Source organism: Microtus ochrogaster, chromosome 6 (assembly GCF_000317375.1).
Source record: "Microtus ochrogaster isolate Prairie Vole_2 chromosome 6, MicOch1.0, whole genome shotgun sequence".
NCBI classification, from domain to species: domain Eukaryota; kingdom Metazoa; phylum Chordata; class Mammalia; order Rodentia; family Cricetidae; genus Microtus; species Microtus ochrogaster.
In genome coordinates, this window is record NC_022013.1 from 79,304,432 (window position 1) to 79,313,911 (window position 9,480).

The window sequence follows — 9,480 nt, forward strand, 5'->3', positions numbered from 1 at the left end:
GAGAGAGAGAGAGAGAGAGAGAGAGAGAGAGAGAGAGAGAGAGGAAGAGGAAGAGGAAGAGGGAGGAGAGAGAGATATGCACCTAAGAGTTCCTAAGAATGTGGGACTTTGGGGGGGCCGTGTGTGAGTAATACCAAACAGAGGCAAACTCAAGCCAAATCTCACCCTCAGCCCCAACCCCTAGTCAGAAGCAATTAAAAGTAACAGCACAAAACAGCAAAATAAGCTCAAGAAAAAAATGTGCATGTCTTAGGAGAAAAAAAATTAAAGCAAACAAGCCATATAAACGCCACACTCGAGTTCAATGAAAAGGCATTACAACATCAAAGGGAAGTTGCAACCGAGCCAGACCCAGATGGCGGGAAACCCAAGCTCAGTTCAAGACTCTTAGGCAAGTGCAACGGAACGTACCCTTATTACTTTAACAGAGAATAAAGAGGGGACGGTGGGTGCCAAAACAGGAAGAAAGACAGCAGGTTGTTAAACTGGGTTATGCAAATACTAGGGAGGAGCAAGGGGCACAGAGGATGCTGGGAAGAGGAGGCTAGCCCAGAAGATCCCGACTATTCCTGGCTATGGCCAGCCTGCTCCCCTGTAAGCCACAGTGCCAACCTTCTTTTTACCTCTGCTTTGAGACTGGGTCTCTGTAAATTGCCCAGGCTGGCCTTGAACCTGCTCTGTGGCTTCAGACTTGTGATCCTCCTGCCTCGGCTTCTTAAACAGTGGGGATTTCAGGACTGTAGTCTTAAGGTCCTATGTGTGAAGCAAAATTAGCATAGAACATCCTGGCCCCAGGTAAAAATGATCCAAGAGAAGGATCGAGAGGGGAGACACCCCAGACATAAAGAACTGATTATCATGACAAGACAGAAATAACTACCTTTGTATATCTGCAGCAAGATTTTATTAAAGAATTTAAGACTTGTCATTGTTACGTTCTTCTATGTAAAACCAACTATCCAAACCATGAAAGCCACCCCAGTACAAAGGCAATCCTCAACTCTGGGAGTTACAGTAGAGCTGCAGGGAAGTTGTAGTGTCGAGTGTGTCCTCTGAGACGGGCTGCGGGCGGAGAGTGGGAGAGACTGGAACCACTCAGAGTTCCGAGAAACCAAATGATGACCCCAAGAGTCTCTGGAAATATCCAGTGACTTTTCACTTCAGAGAAAATAATTTAAGGCCCAGAGGAGACGAAACAATTTGTCAACAGAGGCCACAGCGGTGAGGGTTGCTTCCGGAAGATGATAGGGGTTGAGAACAGTGGAGAGCCGAGCCGAGGGCGCAGTAAACCAAAATAGAAAGGCTGAAATGTAAGTAGGAGCTGCATTCAGTTGTCAGGACTGCCAGGCTGACGACTGTCGTTAGAAAAGCCCTATGTTACCAAGACACATGATAGACTGGACTCCTTTTTCTTCTCTATGGGGAGAAAAATAAGACCCAAGTCTTAGCCTCATCTGATTAACAGTGGAATCATTGACTTGGCTGTAGAAAGTCATATTTTAAAAAGGTACTTAATAGAGAAATTATAGGAACAAGACAGAGTCGCTTTAAAATATCATTATGCTGATACAAAAGGAAGATGGGGCTAAACTCCAGAAAAACAGGAAAGGAAAGAGAAAAGAAGCAAAGAGAAAGGGAGAGAGACCAAAGAGAAAGAGGTGAGAGAGAGAGCAAGTGGGGAGAAGGGAGAGGGTTGTAGTTTAGTAGAGAAAACACCAACAGAGGGTGTGGGGATGGCAAGCTGGGGGCAGCAGAAGTCCACTTTTGCAGCAGGGTGGCTGATCTGTGGCTCAAGTCAGCGAATGTCCAACACTGTCGTTCGGAAGACACATTACAACCCTAAACCCATATCAGATCACCAGAGAACCTGTAGCTACTGCACCATGAAAGCAGGAAAACAGCCAGTGCTCTGGATTCCAGGACTGAGAATAAAGAATTGTCATACAGAATGCATCAAAGAGAAAGGATACAAAATATTAGGGATAATCAGTCCTTAGCCCTTCTCAAACGCTTGAGTCTCCAAACCTCTTTACACACCTAAAGATTAACAAAGAAAGTTATCCATTTATTTATTATTTTTGTGTGTGCCATCTGGTGTTTTAGACAAGGTATTTCTTTGCAACCCAGGCTGACCTTGGATTTGTAATTCTATTGCCTCGGCTTCCTAAGGGCTGGGGTTACAGTTGTGCACCACCACATATGGTGCTAAGGAACTCTGTGTGTGCGCGCGCGCGCGCGCGTGTGTGTGTGTGTGTGTGTGTGTGTGTGTGTGCAAGTGTTTGCTCATGAGAGTGTGGGTGCAGGTGTGCGCGGAGGCTAGCGATCCTTCCTCAGGCATTTTACCAACTACGCTGTTTCTCTCACAAGTCCCCAGTGTCAAAGAGCTTCCACATGTGTTTTTCCAATTGATATTGATGCAGAAATGTAGCAGGTGTTGTTTAAAATTGAAAAATAACGAGGCTAGCTTCCACTCACAGGCAATAATGTTACATGTCTTGCGTGTGATCTTTGTAAAAGTAAAATGTCTCAGCATTGTAACAGGTCCCCAGACCCTCGCACAACAGACTCCATGATGGAAGTACCATTCAGGCTATAAAACTTAGCTCGTAGATAACACCACTGGCCAAAATGAAACAAAGACCTAATCCATCAAAGTCCATAGTTCTGGGAAACTCTCTAAATGTACTAAGTTTGCTTTTTGGCTTCTGTAGTTCTGCCTCTGGCTGACTGCTCTTGTTAACCGAAGTCTGTCAACCTAAGATACAGTTTTTGTGCTTCAAAGTTCACCCTGAGAAAGGCTCAGTGCTGCAGTGGGATCCCGGACACCCAGTGGTCACTGAATGACTAATAAAGACTCTGCTGGCTTTAACTCATGCTTGGGCAATATTCTTTGGTAAATACACCACAGCATTTCTGGAGGTCCTACCAACATCCCCGGAGATTAGACCTTACATTGTGGAGTATTACATTAACTATATAAAGATGTGTTACATTTGTTTATGTTGTGGAATATTTTACTATATAAAGGTGTGTTTTGTTTATTTTGCATTTGTTTAACTAGACAAAGGTGTGTTACATTTGTTTACGCTGCATTTGCTTAATTATGTAAAGATGTGTTGCTATTTTACCTTGCATGTCTTAGGCACCTGGTTGTTCTAATTAAAAGCTGAACAGCAAATAGCTAGGCAGTAGAATGATGTGAGATTCCCCTCTGTATGCTGTGAATATCATTGGTTAACAAAGAAATTGTCTTAGGCCCGCACAGGGCAGAATATAGGTAGGCAGGGAAAATTAAGCTGAATGCTGGGAGAAAGAAGGCAGAGTGAAGAGAAGCAATGTGGCCCACTGGAGCCAGACAGAATTTTACCCGGTAAGCCACAGCCATGTGGCAATACACAGATTAATGGAAATGGGTTAAATTAAGATGTAAAAGTTAGCCAATAAGAAGTTAGGGCTAATAGGCCAAGCAGTGACTTAATAATATAGTTCCTGTGTGGTTATTTAGGTTCTGGGAGGCTGGGACAAACAAGCAGCCTCCTACAACAGTAGAGGGATAGGCAGGGCTGGTGGGCAGAGAGAATAAGGAGGAGGAGGAATTTAGATTCAATAAGTTAAAGAATGAGGAAGAAAGAGAGGAAGATGCCTGGGGCCAGACATCCAGGCAGCTGCCAGCCAGCCAGCCATGTAGTAGAACATTCAGAATGAAAGATAAAAATCCCCAAAGGCAAGACACAGGTGAAGAGAAGCAGATTAAATTAAGTTATAAGAGCTAGTGGGATAATCATACGGTAAGGTTGAGGATTCATAACTAATGATAAGTTTCTTTGTCATAATTTGGGAGCTGGTGATCCGATAAAGTCTGTTACAACCTTGAGACATTGGGGGTGGCCACCGAGTCCTCTAAAGTGAGGAAGAGCGTGCTGTGGTCATGGTCCTCCTAGGGGGCGTGCAATCTGATAATTGATGAATGATAGATAAGAGGTAGACAGATGATAGGTAGGCAGATAGATGATGATAGATTAATTGATTGGTAGATGTCATTGCTTCCTTACTACATAGCTGCCTCAAGCCCCTGCTATCAGTGCTTGCCCACTGTGATGAACTGTGCCCTGGAGATGTGAACTGAACCAACCTTTCCTCTCTTGAGCTGTTTCTGTCAGGGTGTTTTATCTCAGCGCAGGAAAAATCACTAAGACAGAGCTTTGGAAACACTGAGCAATTATGTCTCAGATGTGGACAAAAACCATTATGGGCCATGATCTCTAAGAACATCTCAGCTAAGCCGGGAGGTGGTGGCGCACGCCTTTAATCCCAGCACTCGGGAGGCAGAGGCAGGCGGATCTCTGTGAGTTCGAGGCCAGCCTGGTCTACAAGAGCTAGTTCCAGGACAGGAACCAAAAGCTACGGAGAAACCCTGTCTCGAAAAATCAAAAAAAAAAAAAAAAAAAACCCATCTCAGCTACCTTCACTATAATAGAGCCCAACATTGTGGCCACAGACAGGGCATCAATAGGAAAAGAGGAAGTGGGCACATGGCCCATGGAGGCTGAGGGGGATATCCATTTGCTGACATTTATTAAGGCATTTACCATGTGTGGTGGTTTGAATGAAAACGGTCCCCATAGGACCCATAAGGAGTGCCATTATTAGGAGGTGTGGCCTTATTGGGGTAGGTGTGGCTTTGTTAGAGGAAGTGTGTCACTGTGGATGGGCTGTGAGGTTTCAGAAGCACAAGCCAGGCCTAGTGGCTCACTCTCTCTTCCTGCTGCCTGCTGATCCAGGTGTAGAACTCTCGGTTATCTTTACAGCCCCATGTCTGCCTGCATGCTGCCATGCTTCCTACCATGACGATAATGGACTGAACTGTAACATTAGGGCCTGCTCATTGGGGTTTATGTCCTGCCCAGTTCCCACAGCCAGTAAGCCCCCAAAGAAACCACATAGAATTCTACATTAATCATAAACTGATTGGCCCATTAGCCCAGGCTTCTTGCTAACCCTTATAACTTACATTCGCCCATTATTCTTATCTATGTTAGCCACATGGCTCGGTACCTTTTTCAGTGGAGCAAATCACAACCAGCTTCTTCGGTGATCTGGGCAGGATTGGGAGGAATGGGCTTCTCCTTCCTAGAACTCTCCTGTTCTCATCGCCCCACCTCTTCTTCCTGTCTGGTTGACCTGTTTCTACTTCCTGCCTGGCCAATCAGTGTTTATTTAAAACATGATTGACAGAATACAGACAATTCTCCCACACCACTTCTCCCTCTTTTTTTTTTTTTAAACAAAGAAAATATCTATAGTCCATTTTTTTTTGGGAATGTGGGCATAGTATTCCAGGCTACTTCCAGTTGGTTGGAGGCACTGATAATCTTACGGGGAACCTAAAGAAAATGTTGAATTATGATCAAGTCCTGACTGGAGTGTCCTGTGAGGCTTGATCATCTCAGGCAGCAGTCTTGAACCTGTTCTGGATGCAGCACTTTGTCATCTGGGCCAACTGTTCCTAACAGAGATTTCTCAGGTAGTCTTCCTTGACAAAACCTGATTTTTCATAACTCAGAATGAATCTACAGCTTCTCATTTCCTGTGGAAACAAAAGCAAAATCTCTTCTCCAAAGTAGCATACTTTATGACTTCATGTTGAAGCCAAGGTATTTTCAAAATATCTATCTTGAATTAATTCAACAGCATTTATAAAGCAAATATCTTTTAGCAGCTGTTGCTCCTTCCTCAGCATTCAAACAATTCAAAGAGAGCATAATAACATACAATATCATGATTCTATGTGTATTTTTCATCTTTATGTGGCTTTATTTTAAACTCTATTTCTTTTATTTTTACTTTTACTTTTTGAGACAGTTTCTCTGTGTATCTTTGGCTGTCCCAGAACTCCCTGTGTAGACCAGGCTGTCCTTGAACTCACAGAGATCTGCAAGTCTCTGCCTCCCCAGTGCTGGGATAAAAGGTCTGTGCTACCACACCTTGAACTCACAGAGATCTGTCTGTCTCTGCCTCCCAGGCATTGGGATTAAAGGTGTGTGCTACCACACCTTGAATTTACAGAGGTCTGTCTGCTTCTGCATCCAAGGCATTGGGATTAAAGGTGTGTACCACCACACCCAACTACTCTCTTTCTTTTTTATTTTAAGGACTTTAACCTTTAGCCTGCATATATTTTTAACACAGTGTAAACCATTTAGAGGTTTTCTTCATCTTTGAATCTCTCTTACATATATCTCTCTTTTTCTGACCACACGAGTCTTTAATTTGCCAAGCACTATGGCTAGGATTAAAGCCATGGCTTTGACGGTTGGATTCAGTCCATTGCTTAGCTTTCCAGCCTGGTGGCAGAGGTACTGGCCAGAGCCATGTTTATTGCCACAACTCTATGGTATTTCAAGGTCCCTGCCAACAAGCAAGCTGCAACAGTGTGCCCACAAACAACATTCAAATGCTCTCTCTGTAGCTGGACCTCCTGCCTCAAAGAGTTAGCATTTGCACTGGCAGGATGGCCCAGAATGCCAGCATTTTAAAATGACACAGCTTTTTTCCTGCTACAGCTGAAAACCAAAAAGCATGCATTCAGCTTTTCATAAACACCATTTAAGTGTTTCATGGCAGGACATTTTAGAGGAGCTGTAAAGTTTTATAGCTAAAGCTGAGTCAGGAAGCCTCTCTTAGATGGGAGCTCTTGCCTCTAGCAAGCAGTGCAGACCTGAGAAATTGCTGCTACCAAGAAAACATGCTTCACTCTTTTCTTTCCCAAGCTTTCTCAGGCTTTCTGTGGATGCAGTGCCCCACATTGGGCACCATTATATAACATTAGGGCCTGCTCATTGGTGTTTATGTCCTGCCCAGTTCCCACAGCCAGTAAGCCCCCAAAAGAAACCACACAGAATTCTACATTAATCATAAACTGATTGGCCCATTAGCTCAGGCTTCTTGTTAACCCTTATAACTTACATTCACCCATTATTCTTATCTATGTTAGCCACATGGCTCGGTACCTTTTTCAGTGGAGCAAACCACAACCAGCTTCTTCGGTGATCTGGGCAGGATTGGGAGGAATGGGCTTCTCCTTCCTAGAATTTTCCTGTTCTCATCATCCCGCCTTTACTTCCTGTCTAGTTGACCCGCCTCTACTTCCCGCCTGGCCAATCAGCATTTATTTAAAACATGATTGACAGAATACAGACAATCCTCTCCTCCTGTACCACTAAACCTCTGGATTGTAAATCAGCCACAATTAAATGCTTTCCTTTATAAGAGTTGCCATGGTCATGATGTCTCTACACAGTAATAGAAGCCCTAACTAAGACAGAAGTTGGTATGAGGGACTTGGGTATTTCTGTAAAAGGCTGAATCATGTTTTGGTTTGGAGGAATGTGGACTTTGGGACTTTGGGTTAGGAAAGCCATGGAATGCTTTAAGTATGGAATAATGGGCCATACTAGCAGGAGTGTGGAAGATGGTGGTGTTGAAGATGATTTGAACTGTGAGGGCCTAGCTCAAGAGGTTTCAGAGGAAAAGAATTTTAGTATGTTACTTGGAGATAGTTTTTGTGATATTTTGGTAAAGAATGGTTGCTTTCTGCCCCTGTTAAAACAAAAAACCTGCCTAAGGCCAAATTGAAGAGTAATATATTAACAGCTTTGGCAGAGAACGTTTACAAACAATGTAGCATTGACTGTGCTGTGTGGCTATTTTCTTATGCAGATATATAATCAAAATATATTTGAACAAGGGGGACATGTTCCAGCCTCAGCAAGCAGCAGAACTTGGCAGCTTCAGCCACATGGTTCTGGCTTTAGAGTCAAGGATACAGGACAGGGTTATGGAATCTCCCCCTGTGACTAAGAAGAGCTGCTGGGATCAGGCATGTGTCAGGGTGTCCCTTCATGGAGGCCCAGAGAGGATACTTTGTGAAGCTGTGGTAGTCAAGCCTGGATTGCCTTGGAGATCCCAAGATGTTGGAGATGCCAGAGCTGTGGGATACCTGCCAAGGAAAGCTGCTAACAGGGTGTGGAACCAGCCCAAGAGCAAGAAATGTGTGGTAGTCAACAAAGCTGAAAGGAGTTGGAGCTCTCACAAGTGCTTTGACATCAGACATGGAGATGCCGTTTGGAGTTTTCCGAGCTGTTTTTTTTTTTTCATCTTGCTCTCATCCAGAATTTCCTCCCTTGCTCCCTTTCCTCCCTTTTGGAATGGCAATGTATATTCTGTACCATTCTATGCTGGAAGTATGTGATTTCCTTTTTGTCATTTTGATTTTACAGAGTTATAGGTTAGAGACTGCCATGAGTATCAGAGACTTGGAACTGTCGGTTTTAAAACACTGTTGATACTGTGAGAGACGACGGGGACTTTTGAATTTGAGCTAAATGCGTTTTGCATTATGATATGGCTATGAGCCTGTGGGGTCCACAGAGTGGACTATGGTGGTTTCAATGGGAATGGCCCCCATGGTCTATAGAGAATGGCATTCGTAGGAGGTGTGGTCTTGTTGGAGGAAGTGTGTCACTGTGAATGGCTTTGAGGCTTCAGAAGCACAAGTCAGGCCCAGTGGCTCACTCTTCCTGCTGCCTGCTGATCCAGATACAGAACTCTTAACTGCCTCTCCAGCACCACGTCTTCCTGCACAAGGTCATGCTTCTCACCTTGGCAATAATGGACTAAATCTATGAACTGTAAACCAGCCCAAACTAAGAGTTTTCCTTTCTCAGCATTTCTGTGATCATGGTGTCTCTTTACAGCAGTAGAAACATTAACTAAGACACCACGAGTCTACTGCTGTGAAAGAAAAGACCAGGCCTTACAAGAAGACAGTGCCAAAGTCAACCATACGCGTCCACCGTGGGAAGTCTATGGTGCAATGGGATGTCAGGAAGGAAGCAGATCATCGATGTGTGGGTTTGGCAAGCAGGAAAATCTTGGAAAGAATTCATCCTTGCTCTGCATTGAACTGTATAGACAAAGGAGGAAGGGTGACTATGAACACTGAGCAGGCGCCCAGAAACATGTCGGGGAGAGGGGAGGCTTGTTTTGGGAACACTCCATGTAAAGGAGCTGTGGGAGAAAACAGAGAGGAGTGTGGAAGAGAATGGTCTGCTGAACCATTTACATTTTGTACAGTGGTTCCAAGGTGAGAAGCGTCGTTGGAAAGACAAGCAGCCGCCAGACCTTTGAGGGTCTTAAGCAGCCACCTCTAGAATGGACTAGTTCTATTTCTTTAGTTTCTATTTCTTTCTAGCTCTGTAGATTTGAACTCTGTGCCTCTTCATCTCTACCCCTCATTGTTCTTCAGGCTCATCCATCCCTTTCCTGCCCTCTGGAATTTCACTCTGCCCACCATACCATCCCTGTGTGGTCATGTCCCTGGGGTTATGTCCAATCTCATTGTCAGGATCCTCAGGGCCCACCAAATTCCTCTGTTGCCTGACTCTTGGTGACTCCTCCTCCTCCTCCTCCTCCTCCTCC

General features: G+C 44.4%; 1 protein-coding gene across 1 annotated transcript in view; it reads right to left on the reverse strand.

Annotated features, from left to right (window-relative positions):
• Positions 1–9,480, reverse strand: part of Hsd11b1 (hydroxysteroid 11-beta dehydrogenase 1) — a 46,888-nt gene that overhangs the window by 22,510 nt on the left and 14,898 nt on the right. The gene's annotated exons all lie outside the window — the stretch shown is intronic.